General features: G+C 42.9%; 1 long non-coding RNA gene across 1 annotated transcript; it reads left to right on the top strand.

Annotated features, from left to right (window-relative positions):
• Positions 1-11,062: 11,062 nt before the first annotated feature.
• Positions 11,063-14,120, top strand: LOC139838815 (uncharacterized). Its single transcript, XR_011756680.1, has 4 exons — positions 11,063-11,233; positions 12,118-12,193; positions 12,359-12,471; positions 13,872-14,120. It is a non-coding gene; the product is annotated as an uncharacterized lncRNA (long non-coding RNA).
• The last annotated feature ends 981 nt before the right edge of the window (positions 14,121-15,101 follow it).

Genomic DNA, 15,101 nt, shown 5'->3' with positions numbered 1-15,101 from the left:
ACCATTTTTGTTCGTGCTCATTTTCATATGTCGCGCTAACCCCATTTTGTCCCACGCGTGTATTCCACCTTGTGTATGCCTTTTGTGATCACCGCTTTTGACTTGTGACTTTTGGATCTTACCCACTTTTGACAATAGACTTTTTGTTTGGTTCTTCCATTTGGCTTTCCACATCCATACCTAACACCATATAAAGTTTTTTGTTTTGTGTGTGTGCATACATATCGGTTGTCCTCCGACTTGAAACACCTTTTCGATTTTGGTTTGCAAGTTTTGACACTTTTGGTAGTTTTTCCTAACCACCCACCACATAGTTCTTGTTTTAGTTGTAACCATGTCTAGTGGAGAAGGGAACCAACTACCGATGACGCGACACCAACATTGGATAGCTACTCAAGCCGTCCACACCAAGCTCAATGAATTTGAAGCAATGATGAAAGATACCAACATCCGCTATGAAGAAAGAGCTAAAGTGCAAAGTGTAGACCTCAATAACCAAGTTCAAGACCTAAATGAAAAGATTCAAGCTCAAGGCAACGAGTTGAAAGAAACACTCGCCATACAAGGTCAAGAGACAAGAGAGATGAAGATGGCGTTTGACAATATCCTTCGTACACTCAACCGTCAAGACAATAGAAGACACCACTCAAGGTCTTCGCGCTCTCAAAGTTCAAGGTCACGAGCTCCTACACCGTCTCACCATGATTCCAATGAAGACCCATGCCACCATAATGTGGATGCTCAAGTGCTTCACCAACAAGCTCAAGAAGTGGAGCAAGCTCGACTTCGACTTGTCCAAGAACATCAACGCCTTGAAGAAGAACGCCTTCAACAAGAGAATCTCCATGCATAATTCCAACAAGAGCAAGAATTCCTTCGACATGATCAAGAGCTAGTTCGTGCAAGGGAATAAGAGCGTATCCGCAATGAACAACAATCACTTGAAGAACAAGAACGGCAACGACAAGTACAAGAAGCTCAAGCTAGAAGGCAACGCCTCCATGAAGAGGAATAAAGGCAAGCGCATCAAGAGCGCCAAATCATCAATGTTGTGCAACCTCCACGTAATGGTGCACCACGCCCTCAATGTCAAGATAATCGTCGCCATCATGATGATCGACCTCATGGTAGAAGACCACCTCCTAGGGAGAGAAATGAGGAGTCAAGTCTTCAACAAGCATCAAGTGAAGAAAGTGTGATGCCTCGACACCGCCACAACAATGATGATCAAGATCAAGGTCATGGAAGACCACCTCCTCGTCAACAAAATAGAAGCAATGATCGAGATGCTCAAGGTCCACAACCTCAACTTCAACAACGTCAAGAACATGGTGAAGAAAGACCCCCTGCTAGACGCAATGACCGTAATGAGGAAGAAATCTTTGGGAAGCTAAAGTTCACCATGCCCAAGTTCCAAGGAGAGGAAGACCCCGATGCATACTTATCTTGGGTACTCAAGGTTGACAAGATTGAATGGATCGTAGCGAACAAGAGGGGGGGTGAATGCCGCTACGGCAAGTTTTAACCTTTTTCAATTTTAGCGCAACAGAAGGTAAAGGTGATAACTTTAGCAATAGCGGTGTTCCTACAATGATGCTAGGAGATTTGCAACAAGTAAAGGAAACAACAAGATAGTAAGAGTAAGGAGCGAGACAACCGGAGGGCGCGGAGGCGAGGCGAGGTTTGTTTACCGCAGTTCCTTCCACAACAGGAAGTACGTCTGCGTTGAGGAGGTGCTAGTCTCACACAAGAGACTAGACGGCCACACCACGAAGGAAGGCCCCACCTTTTTCCTCGAGAGAGCTCCACGCAGGTGCTCTCCCTCTTCCACTAAGGCACCGGTCGAGGCGGTGATTCCTTCACAAGGTTGGGGCGAGCTCCACACAAAAGGATGCTCCGAACACCCTATGGAGCTAGTACATCACCAAGCTAGACTGCATAGCTGCACATCTCCAATGCTCCACCATAGGAACCCATCTCCAATGCTCCACCATAGGAACCCATCTCGAATGCTCCACCAAGAAACTCTTCCAATGCTCCACCAAGAAGCTCTTCCAGTGCTCCACCAAGAAGCTCTTCCAGTGCTCGACCAAGAAGCTCTTCCACCAAAGGAACCCTAACACCAAGATCCACTAAGGAGTACCACGAATTGGTGAAATTTCTCTCGGTAGAATGATAGATCGGGGTCTCCTCCACCACCTCTCAAAGTATGAGCAAGATTGGTTGGGTGGATGAGGAGATCCCCTCAATTTTGAGCTCAGCAACAATGGAGGAGAGAGAGAGAAGAGCTGGGGCGAGCTGGAGGAGAAGGGGCCTTTATATAGGTCCCTCCAAATCCACCATTACCTGCTGTTTTTGCCTAAGCGGTACTACCTCTTCTGGAAGCGGTACTACCGCTCTGAGTTCGAATCCCCACAGAACTTGTCCACGTGGACACAAAGCGGTACTACCGCTCGCGGTACCGCTTGAGATACCGCAATAGGGTCCAGACCTTGCTGGATCCCAAGCGGTACCTGAGTGGTACCAGAGCGGCACTACCGTAACGCGTTACGATACTTTACGCGGTACCGTGGGCGGTACTACCGCTCTCAAGCGGTACTACCGCTCAAGGTACCATGAAGGTACCGCAACGTGTTCTGTGAGGCATTTTCACGTGCAATACTCAGAGCGGTATCTCGGGCGGTACCAGTAGGGGTAGCGGTACTACCGCTCCTGGTACCGGTACTACCGCTATGACTAAAACAGCTTTTTCCTCTTTTCCTCTCCTACCAGGTTACCTCGCGACACACACACAAAACCAGAAACCCTAAGAACTACGCTTCGGTCTTCTGATCATAATGTGTTCGGCGAGGGTACCGTGCATTTTGCAAACCTATCAATGACAAACTTTGTGCACGGTTAGAATTGTTCGAGTGTTGTTATCAAACACAGAAAACACGGGATATGGATCTTGCTCTTACAATCTCTCCCTTTTTGGTGTTTGATGACAACACACGAATTTGCAATAATTCATAGGATACTATGATAAGGTATTTGGTTTGCAAGTATAGGCGAAGCTCCCCCTAGATGTGTGCATATTTAAAATATGCATTTGTATACAAATGCACACATCCTAGAGAGAAACTCCCCCTCAATTCTACAAACCAAGCACAAGTGCTAAAGTGAACATATGACAAGATTTATATAGCACAAGTACACTATAGAGGCAAGATATTTGTATATAGTGGAGTTGGGTGAACCTTTTCATACCTTTGCCTTGAGAAAACCCAAACTCATCATAATAATAATAAGAGCCTCCATAGAAATGATGTAGCCAATCAAAGAATAAATAATGGAGATCATTGACCATTAAGCTACGCACGATTAAGTCTTAATACAAACGGGGGGATAGGGAGATCCACAAATAGAGTAGCAAACACACATACGAATAAAGTTCCGAATAACTAGGGGAAAGGTTTGATGCCAAGGCCGAAAGAACCAAAATGAAGCCACCAAGCCCTTGGCATCCCCATGCAAATTCCCGTCCTAATAGATCAACTTCTCCCCCTTTGACATCGAGACACCAAAAAGGGAGAAGAAGCATACTAACGCCCCAAGGGAATCACTCGTCATCATCATCCTCGTCATCGTCATCCTCGTCCTCATCACCCTCATCCTCGACGTCCTCCTCCTCGTCATACTCGCCTTCATCATCATCTTCTTCTTGGGCAAGGCCCTTGCCATAAGGTGGCTTGGGGATGGATTCCTCGGAGCTTGACCAAACGAGCTTCGACTTCCACTCACCGGGAGGAGTGATTTTGTCCTCGGAGCCCTCGGAGACCGGGAGTTGCATGTGCCTCATCATAGCCTTTTGGCGTTGGCGGATCTTCTTGTTGTCGTGATGAGCTTGATACATCCGATCTTCAAGATCCCTCTTGAAGCAAAAGGACTTCTTGAGGCGAGCGGTGAGCTTGGCGAAGAGGCCCTTGGTCTTGATGGAGTTGGGCACATAGTCGGAGTCGTCGCTATCGGCTTCGTCTTCATCCTTGTCCTTGGGAGCTCCCTTGCCAAACCTTGGAAGGTCATGGTCCTTAACAAGCGGGCTCTTCTCCTTGTGGATGGTGACGTTGGGGCAGCATTGTTGAAGGAGATCTCCACGACCCTCTTGATCCCATTTGAGACAAATGAGCCTCATGAGGTAAGGAGCGTACTGAGGAAGCTTGCGAAGGAATGCACAATCACGCATCTCATGCCAAATGTAATCCATGACGTCCAATTGCTTGCCGCTGCCCCTCAACTCATGTGTGCGCACAAGGAGATTCACAAGGAACCCATGCACCTCATCGTGGTTGGTATGCTTGGGGTTGATGGTGCTACGGTAGATGCGGTTCATGATGTCGTAGACAGGTAGAAGGCCTTTGGTGCTTTGTAACATCCCAATATTTTCAAACAATAAAAAAAGAGCATGCATTCATACCATCATTGCATATATAAACATCACATGAAATGATAAACCCTAAAAATGCCCAAACCCCAATTCATTTCCCATATGCCATATTACCCAATTACTAAACTTATTTTATTTTATTTTGAAACAAGTCCTAAATACACCTTTTATTGTCTTTAAACAATATTTTTAATTTTACAAAATTTTAGAATCTGGTTTGAGTTCATTTGGAGCTATGAGTAAAAAGTTAGAGCAAAAACAATTTTCTGAAAATAGAAAAGAAAAAAAAAAGATAAACTGAGCCGACCCGGCCGAAACGGGCCGAGTCAGCCCAGCACCGCGCCAGCCCAGCCGCCCCCCTGCTGTCCTTTTTCTTTTCTTTTTTCCCCTAGCGCCGACAGGTGGGACCCACGCGGTCGTCTTCAACCTTCGGCTTCACTGCGCCATCAACACCGAATCACTGCGAGCGTTACCCGAACCGGCCGGCCTCGCCGAAGATTAATCCTCCCCTTTATTTACGAGCCGTTTCTTGCCCCTTGAACCCCCTATAAGTAGCCCCCGACCTCCTCGTCCAATTCCCCTACCTCCCACTCTCTACCGCACCCCCAGGCTACCTCCATTGCTCGCCGGAGCGAGCTCCGCCACCACCAACTCCGGCCGCCCGCCGCGGACGGAAGATACAGCCCCTGCCCGCGCCGACGCCACCGGCCGCCCCCCCTCGATGTCGCCTACCCCGTCCGCCCCTCGCCTTCACCGAGGACCGCCAGGACGCCGCCGTCCCCGTCCGCCCGACCCGCCCGCCGCCGCCTCGCTCCATTCCTGGACGGCAGGTGAGCTCCTCCATTTTTCCCTTTTTTCCTTTCTTTCTTTTCTTTTCTGCTTTTTAGTTTAGACCGTACGATTAGATCATATGGTCCAGGAGGCCGATCCGGCCGAACGGGTATCGACCAATCAGGTCGCGCCACATGGCCTGCACGGTCAGCGCGCCCAGTCAGCGCCCAGTCAAACAGAGTTTAAATTTGAATTTAAATGCCAGATTTGCTGTTCAACTTGTAAAATCCGTATAAAATCAACCGTAGGTTCAAATTTAGCAAATTTTATACCGTTGGAAAGCTTGTATTATGTAGAATACAACCATGCAGTAATATGGTATAGGTTCTGTAGAAAGTTGTGCACAATAATACAAAACAGAGAACTCAATCTTTAACACTATAAAAAAAATTGTGTAAATTAATCTAGTGGGCCAAATTTTACAAATTTGTAGTCTCTGGAATCCTTAGAACCTTTAGAACACCATGGAACCAGAGTTGATCAACTTTGATACGTGCACAAACTTGCTTTATCAAATTATGTGCAAATCAGTATTTTGTCGATAATTCAAAATCTATAAATGATCTTTGAGTGATTCCAATTGCTATGGCTTTGTATTACTGTAACCTATCCATAGATGTTAATATATGATTTTACCAAACATAAAACTTGCTGTAGCAATTTGTTAATGGTCTATGTGCTATGCAAATCACTAGTTTTAATAATTAAGAGAAACCCAATAAAACTTTTATTTTCCAGAGATTTATACCAACCTCCAAAACATCAGAGAACCACTCTTACCACATTTTCACTTTAACTAATTGAGTGAAATTAAATCGTGCATAACGTGCATGCATACATGTCTATGGTTGTTCATCTAGAATACTATGTTTATTTTTGTTTGTTTGTTTGTTGGTTGGATTGTTTAGATTGTGAAGAAGATCAAGGTTATGCTTGCGGTTGCTGTGAGTGTACCGGTTGTTTTGATCAAGGCAAGTGACATTCAAATCCTACTTATTTTTATATATGCATTAGAACTAGTATGCATGGTAGGATTTTGATTTCGAAAGTTATGCTATGCTTATCAATCCCAGTAGTGTGTAGCTACTATGAACCCTTGCTAGGATTTTAGTTTTCCTAGCAATAACAAAGTGCCACTGTTGTTTTGATCAATTTGGATTGTGGGTATTGAGAATTAAAATTAACAACCTTAATGAATCACCTGGGTGGATTGGTTGATTGGTGGGCGGCTGCTCAGGCTCACGCGCCCTAGGGACTAAAGTGATGAATTCCTCACGCGCCCTAGGGACTAAAGTGATGAATCCCTGAGAGTGCGCAAATGTTGAGTGGCTACTCAGGGCCACATTGTGGTTGTCATCGCCTGAGGGTGCACTTGTGGATGGCCACTCAGGATTAAAGAGATTAATATGTCGTCCATGTTTTAGATAGCTTCCAGTGCAGCCTTATGGTATTATGGGCTCACGGATTAAGTAAGTTGTGAGGTCCAACTTGTTGCTAGACATGATGATGTGGTGACGGCCAAACGGGAACGGGTCTAGCTGGTTATGGTTGAAACCTTCTTCTGAAAGATCTTGTCTCATTCTTCTCTTGGGAAGGGTGGGTCGTAAGGTGAAAGTGCACAACCACTCGAGAGTTAAACCTAAGATCTTAGCCGTGTCCCCGGATACGGACAATTTGAGCTTTCTAGGCAAGGAATGTACGGAAGAATCTCATCACCCTTTTGAATAAGTTAAAATTGGAGTAGCAACTGTCGAATAGTACCTGGGAGATGTAACCATGGTACTGTTTATGACAACATTACAAGTTTACACAAGTTTTGTTTTAAATAAAATGTAGGATAAAATTGGCTTTATGCAAATTTGCCTAAACTCCACTAGCCAAATATCATGTAGATAGCCATGCCTAAAACTGCCACCAAATAAGTGTCATTTGCCAGTACATCATTGTACTGACCTCCATTCGTGGGGCTGCATATTCAAACGTGCAGGTTCTTCGGAAGATGAGTACTATTAGGATCTCGAGTCTACATTCCAACATGTCTGCCTGTGGCACATGAAGATAATGGAGGCTCATTGAAGTTTATAGTTTCCGCTGTGTTTGCTCGAACTCTATTATGTGGGCTACTCCAAGTGACTATGCAGTTTGTAAGACTTTGTTTACCTCCTGAGGGTCTACGTTGTAATAATTTGATACTATTGCGATGTTTACTATATTTTGTAATGTGTGTGCTATCAGTGATCCCGGGAATAGCACTATACACAGGTATCTTATCTTTATTAAAAGGTAGGGTGTTACAGAATGGTATCAGAGCATAGTGTTGCCTGTAGGATCGAGACCCTAAGTTTGGATTAGAAATAGGAATACCCTAGGAATCATAAATCCAATAACCTTATCTTTATTAACCAAACGTCTCCTATTCAAAATTTTCTCATATTCTAATCTGCAATGATTCTGAAACATTTCCCTTCTTTTCTTAGATGACCAGCCTCATTGAATCCCTTAAGAAAGGACCGGTGATGACCATGACCCTCAAGTGTGACACTGAGTTCCCAAAGGCATTAAAGAATATAATGGAGAGCATGGGACTCAAAGGAGAAGCAGTGTACAAGGGATTTCCTGTGATGGATGATGGGCAAGAGTATTGGTGGGTACAACTTCACCTATACAAGGATGAAGAAGACGACCCCGAGAAGATGGAACATTGGATGTTCACCAACCCTGAACTCCACACGTCCTTCTTCGATTCCGCAAGATGTGTTGCCTGGGCAGCTATCAATGAACTTGGAGAAAGACTCAAGTATAGGCTGCACAACACCCAGAAGGACCTCAAAGAAGAAAAGGAGGAGACTGCTGAACTGAATACTACCGTAGGTCGACTTCGAAATGACATGCTTGACTTATCCCTTAAACTTGGTGTTTATGAAGAGCTCAATAAAGCCAAGGACAGTCAGATTGCAACCCTGAGGAAAAGAATGTTGCAGTATAGTGGTTCTACCTGAAGTTAACCAAGAAGCCTTAGTTCGACCTCCATTTAAAACTTATGTAATCTATTACGCTCTCTTGTATTGCCCTACAATCTGATGTATGGCAGTACCAACTGTCCTAAAACGTATTTTCGAACCTTGTTGAGTTGAAAGTTTGAGTTTTGCTTTTGGAATGTTTTTGTTTGGTTGTGTGAATTGTTTGTGCATGGGTAGGAAATTTTACTTCCTAGATCTATCTATCTTGTTCTCATCTATGCTAAAACTATCACAGATGCCGCCGAGACGTGATCCAACTCATGAGGCATTACAACAGATGATGACAGCCCAAGCACAGCTCATGCAAATGATGACTCAGTTCATCCAAACTACCCAGAACAACAACAACCTGTAACACCCCAACTTTTTCAACCTTGATTAGTTGTCCTTATTTCAAAAATCAGGGGGAACAAAAACTTTTTCTATAGACTAATTAAGGTGAATTGCCTTGATCTGTTTGCTATGATGAATTGCCTTGATCTGTTGGTAGATGAATTGTCTTGATTTGCTTGTTGAATTTTGTCTTGAGCTACCTCATAGAACGACACCCCTAGTGGTTAAACAAGCAACTCACCAAATAAAACACATGTGTGGCTTAGGAAGAGTTGTTTTCCTTCTTACTACATCAAACCTCTCTCCTGATGACAACATGGGTGTGCCATCTTGATTTTTCTCTTTGTGGTACAAGATAGCTCAATCATCCTTAATTCACAACTTTGTGATCTCAATGCATGGATCTCATCTGTGCATCTCCCTCTACAATTTCCACATCCTGCATGTCTCATTCTACCCTTGCATCACATATATTCAACTTGATCTTATACCCTATCCAATGATTCAACTCTAGATCACTTCCTTCACTTTTACCTCTTGTTTTTATTCAAGTTTAATCTTCACAAAACCAAGAGTGGGAATGATGGATACATTTTGTAGCCACCATCTACCCTTGAGAACACTCCTCCCTAAATTAGTTTCCCTCCTCAAAAATCCTACAGTTTTCCTTCTCTAGTTTTGATCACAAAACTACTTCTAGTTTTATTAAAACTTTCCAAGATTTCTCTTCAAAGAAAACAAGGAACTGAAATGGGTTTTGTTTTTCATCCCATTTCTACCAAGTATTGATTTATAAAACATTATTTCTTTTTTTTGCTTTGTTTTAACAAAAAGCTTGTTTATGGTACCTACACCATTTCTTGTTTTCCTCTTGCTTATTTTTACCTTTGAGAAAAACTCTACCTTACTTGAGAAAGTAAGTAGAATATTTTGAACCCCTATGTTCCAACTAGTTTTATCTCAACACTTTCAAACTTCATTCCACTTGGGTTCTTTCCCAATTGTCTCTAGACAATTGAGGTGTGTCCCATACCTTTCAATTAAACTCTTTTTCAAATGGCAACTCTTGCACATCTTATGCACATCTCTGATCCACCACATTGTATCCCCTCCATCCTCCAATTTTTGATCAAATGGATGATCATTTGATATTTTCACATCACTCCCAATTTACCTCTTATTTGAAGAACAAGTTATATCTCATCATACCCATCTCAATCCTCTATTCTTTTCCATCATCACCCTGACCTCATGAATTGGTGATTTCTGCCACCATATTCATCCTTGTGAGTACATGGTTACTTCACTCACCATGTCTCTTAGTCTTGCTCTATAATTGTCTAAACCACCATCACCATCCCATTTACCTTGACATGCACATGCATTGTTGCATGTGGTCCGTCCCGATCCTTCCAAAATTGAATTCTTATAAAAGCTACTAATCATCAAATATACCTTGGGAACTATCTTCATCATAAGTTGGTCTCAACCAAAGTGGTGGAGATTATTCTCATGGCACATGTCACCTTCATACTCCTTTTTATCTATTTGTATCTACTCCTATTTTTATCATCATCAAAGTCACTCTTTGACATTTTCTCCTCAATATCATGCACATATCTATTCACATGGATGTTGTGCCTCTCCCTCACATTGTTCACTTGTATTTGGCAAGAATGGAGCCGGCCAATTATGTTGGCATGGCATTTTCGGCCAGCCACTTTCCTCCTCACTTTCTTCTCTTGCAAGACTTGCCTCTCAACTACCCCAACAATTAAATGGGCAGCCACCCATCCTAGCCAATCAAAAAGGAGGCAGCCAACCCCCTCTCCCTCTATAAATGGCCCTTGGCCGGCCACCTCCACTCCTCTTGCTCTCATTTTTCTTCTCTCCACTCACTCCTCCACCTTATCTACTCCCTCACACTCTTCTCCTACTCTCCCCCACGAAAATGCAGCTCCACCTAGCTCCCATGGCCGGCCATGGCCATGGAAAGAACTCCAAGATGAAGCTCCCTCCTCCCTCAAGCTCCTCCTCACCATGAGAGCCTCCCTCTCCTTCTTCTCCCCAACCCTAGATGGTTTTCTCTCCTCTTCCCCTTCCTCCATTGCTAAGATTGGATCTTGATGCAGGTGCATGTTGGTCCAAGCATGGAGAAGCTTGAGCTATCCTCAGATCTGAAGTTCTTGAGCAAAGTTCGTCCAAATCCTTGCAGTAATATCTGCTATCTTGCTGTTTCAGATTCTGGTACGAACTTGTAAAATCTACCAAATCTCGTGCGCAGATCCAAATAGAGTGATTCAAAGTTCCGCAGATAGATACGGAAAAGATATACAACTTGGCGTTGGTCTCATCCTCAAATTCGTTACGGGTTGTCCGTGGTAAATAAAGTTCTGTAAACATGCAGATTCACTGTTTGTTAGATTTGTTCCGTTTTACTAAACCTTTTTGAGCAAACTCAACTGTAGGTGAAAGCCCTCTTCAATACCTTCATTTTGGCGGTGGTTTCACTTCGATTGACCTTCTGAAACTGAAATGGTTTACAGGTCAAGATCTGGTCAGATCTGACTTTGTCGAATTAAACCAGGAGCTTGGGAACGAATTTTTGAATGAAACAAATTGGGTAAGAACCAGCTTTTCAATATCTTTCCGATGCAGCTGACCTCATATTTTTGTGATTGATGTATGATTTGTGGTGAATTAAAATTGTTCTGTGTGTTCTGCAGACATGGCTGTTAGTTTTTAAATCACCAAAAATCCATATTTGAACCAAATTGAGTGATTCCAGTTCTGTAGGACTACTGAATGTTTTATTAATCTTCTCAAACAAGTTTCAAACATTTATCTGTTCTGTAACTCCAGAGGTAAAGCAAATGGTATAGACATGCAGTAATCTTGTCAATCTATTTGTGAGAGTTTTAGAAATAATTTGAACCCAAATCCAATTGTGTGTGCATCTATGTTTAAATATCTTTCAAATGCCAGTGGTCTCATATTTTTAGGATTTTTTGACGATTTATGGCTTACAGATCTTGTTTTCTGTACAGTCAGATTCAAAGAAATTCCTAAAATTGTAGGTTTAATATGTTTGGGTGATTCCAACTGGGTTAGTCTTGTATTAGTACTGGCCATCTAGGAAAAATATTATTAGTCTCGGTTCATGCATATTAGATTCTTGTTAGTAAGGTATATGTGTGACATGCATTGTTGGACCAAAACTTGTTGGTTTATATAAAACCCTTGACCAACTCTTTTTATTAGAAATGGACAACCTTTGTTTTATGCTTGCAAAACAAAACCTCTGCAACTTAATATTAGCCCTATTGTCTTGCTTAAGTTTTCAAATGATGTGGAATATGGTTGTTTCCTATTTTGGATGTTGTGTTGTGTGAGCCAACTAAGTTAGGAAAACTGTTTTCTACTTTTCCCAAAATGTTTGAAAATGTACTGTGAATGTGTTTAATGCCAAACTAATGCTCTTGTCCTCTTTATGATGTTATCTACCAGGGGATGTTTGGTTTATACCATGGTGATAACCGAGAGAGGCAATTGCTAAGTTGTGATGCACTCATACCTCTACTAGGTAAATAAATGGGGTTTTCTAAATTAAAACTCTTGAAGTTGTTTGTGGTATCTATAAGTCCTTAGTATGTTATACCTTGGCTGCATGGTTGGTTGTTGATTGTTGAATGTTGTCTTGTTGATGCAATGTGATTGATTGTGTTCCTTTTATATTTTCCGGCGATAGACGCGAGCAATTCCGGAGAAGAAGAAGAAGTGGAGTTGGACAAGGATTTTATTTATATTGTTGGGATTCTTATATTGATAGAGTTGAAGAAGTACAGGGACAAATAAGCCAAGGCAAGCCATTTACTTTGATCCATCGTTCTCTATGTTCTTGATTGAGATCTTGCCATCCTTTGGTCTCTTGGCTCCTTGTGTTCCTTGGGTTTCCGATTACTTTGTTTCTTTACATACTTGCCACCAAGTATGTAAGGTTCTCCTTGTTACTTTGCATACCTACTCTAAGTATGCGAATTACGTTCATCGCCTTTTGACACCTCTAATTCTAGTAAAGATATGGGGTTAACCTCATTAAAATTGCTCCATTTTTGATTATCTCCATTTATGCTCAATGTGAGTATGGATGTCTTTGTCACCCTTCATGGTATAATGGCAACTTTTGGGCTATTATACTTCTTAGTTCATACATAAACTTTAGGTTGGGAAAACCCTCAAGGTTTTACCTTGTTGTAAAAGTTTTTGATAAAACCTTGGGCATGATGTTTTCCCCAAGTGAGGATTTATGAAAGGAAAGGATTTGGTAAAAATGATGAGGATGTGAAAAAGGTTGGGTTTTATGAAAACTTTGGCGCCTAAGTACTCACCCATGACAATTAACTAGCGCAACCACAATATCCAAAGTGGGCACGGGCTTAGTCCGTAGTTTGTTGAATTTGACATGAGATACCTTCACCACTCTCTAGGAGGGTCACGATGACCTCTGACACCGGGTTGCGCTCTGAAGGAGGCAATACACTGCATTAACTTGCAGCCGGACGATTACTGAGGGTCTTCTGTCGTGGCGCCGGAGATACGCTCAAAAAGGAGGTATGCTGCCGGGGTGCCGAGAAGGGTTAAGCCCGCAGGGAGGGGCTCATGTTAAGGGAGACAGGCGAAAGACTATGACCGATTATCCGAGTCTCGCATACTTTCGTATGACGATCCGGGGATGATCCCGGCGGATTTATCGGTTCTTGTGGGGAAAGTGCGCAAACTCTGCAGAGTTAAATCTATTCGAATAGCCGCGTCCGCGGTCATGGACGGTTGGATTGGCTGTTGCTTAGCCTGATGTGTTTTGTTTGTGAAAATGTTTGACAAAGGAAAGAAACGGGTTTTGTGTTGGAGTACTGGTAAAATGGTTGATGACCACAATGAGGTGGTCGGAAAGGAATTGATAAAAATTGGGTCTACCCTTCCTAAGCGTTTATGTCGTGAAAGATCTTCCTAAATTAAGTCTAGTAGTGAGGTCTTAGATATATTCTCTCATCTCCTTCACCCATGAAGTTGAGATGCTAACTCCACTAAAACACTTCTTCTCTTCTACATAACATATTCTTGTTATATAAGTGGTCATTCCCTCTTGATCTCCTAGTTAGTCCTCGGTACCTTGTTCTCCTTGATATGTTACTTTGTAAATGGTTTGCGAGTACAATTCCAAATGTACTCACGGCTTTGTCCCTGGCTATTTACTTGGCCAGACTTGAAGGAGTTCGACAGATGAAGAAGGAGTTGGCGACGTCTATGCGAGCTAGGAACGTCTTCCCAGTCAGTTGCCTGTAGGGTTATGGCAGATGACTTGGGGTACTGCGCTGCTGAAGTGATGATGCTACTCTGATGTTTAGTTAGGCCCTTCGAGGCTATTATGTAATTATCGGTCATGTGACCATGTTGTAATTTTCTTATTCCGCTTTGTAATTGGATGGTGTAATTTGATATCAGTTCGGTTATGTGTTCAAGGCGCACTGATCATGGGATCGTGAACTGTATACATAACAGGGAATTTCGGACAGCTAGTCCGGGGTCCCCACAGAGCTGGTATCAGAGCCATCCTGACTGTAGGAGACCTTAGTTAGCATGGACGTTTGTTAGGAAACAAGTACTTGGGAAAAACTATTTACGAAACAAATTCTTTCTTTAGTCGGAAGCATAGCTTCTACTCCTCTTATTTCTTCAAGACTTCTAAATTCTTGTCTCTCCACTTGATTAAAATGTTTGAAAATTTTTACTCTATTGTCTCATCCACTTCAAACCTACATATTGGACGATGTCCCCAACTCAGACCGGAGACTCAAACTCAAAGATGGATCAATCCCTCGGGAAGACTCGTGTATCTCCAACGACAGCTGTTGAAGATTGGATGCCGACTTAGCCGTGCACATAAAGGGATAAAGGATCATGTCTTTGGTTGTCACCAAAGTCTGTCAGAGAGCTGACCTTGTTCCTCTTTGGACTCGCACTTTCGCAGTCGTCAAGGATCAAGTTCTCAATTTCTTGACTAGTTATTTTTAGGCCAGCCACGAGAAGATCTCTACTTCAGAAGCACCTCAACAGCTACCTCTTCGAAGACCTCATGTTTCCGGGATGTCGAGACTAGAAGTTCTACGCAGCTTTCTCCTCCGCCTCAACATCAACGACTCAACACCCGGCTCCTTCACCACCAACTGCTACAAGGATCCAAGTTGAAGCTGATGCTAATGTTATGAAGACGTCAACATATGCGACCAGCCCCAAACCTATAGGATGGATAGGACAAACTCAATCGCTTTGATTGAGCTACCCCGCGCATTAGGAATTTCTGAGTACTTAGAGTACCATGTCTGGTGTGATGATTGCTTGTGGTTCCCTAGTGTGCTGCCTTGAATGTTTGTATCTGTTTGCTGTGTGCATGTATGTCTTGCTATTTAGACGTTCCGCCCTTTTTAATTGTT

Source organism: Lolium perenne, chromosome 4 (assembly GCF_019359855.2).
Source record: "Lolium perenne isolate Kyuss_39 chromosome 4, Kyuss_2.0, whole genome shotgun sequence".
NCBI classification, from domain to species: Eukaryota; Viridiplantae; Streptophyta; class Magnoliopsida; order Poales; family Poaceae; genus Lolium; species Lolium perenne.
Note: the sequence above shows the minus strand (reverse complement) of the source record. Positions and strands in the feature narration are given on the sequence as shown.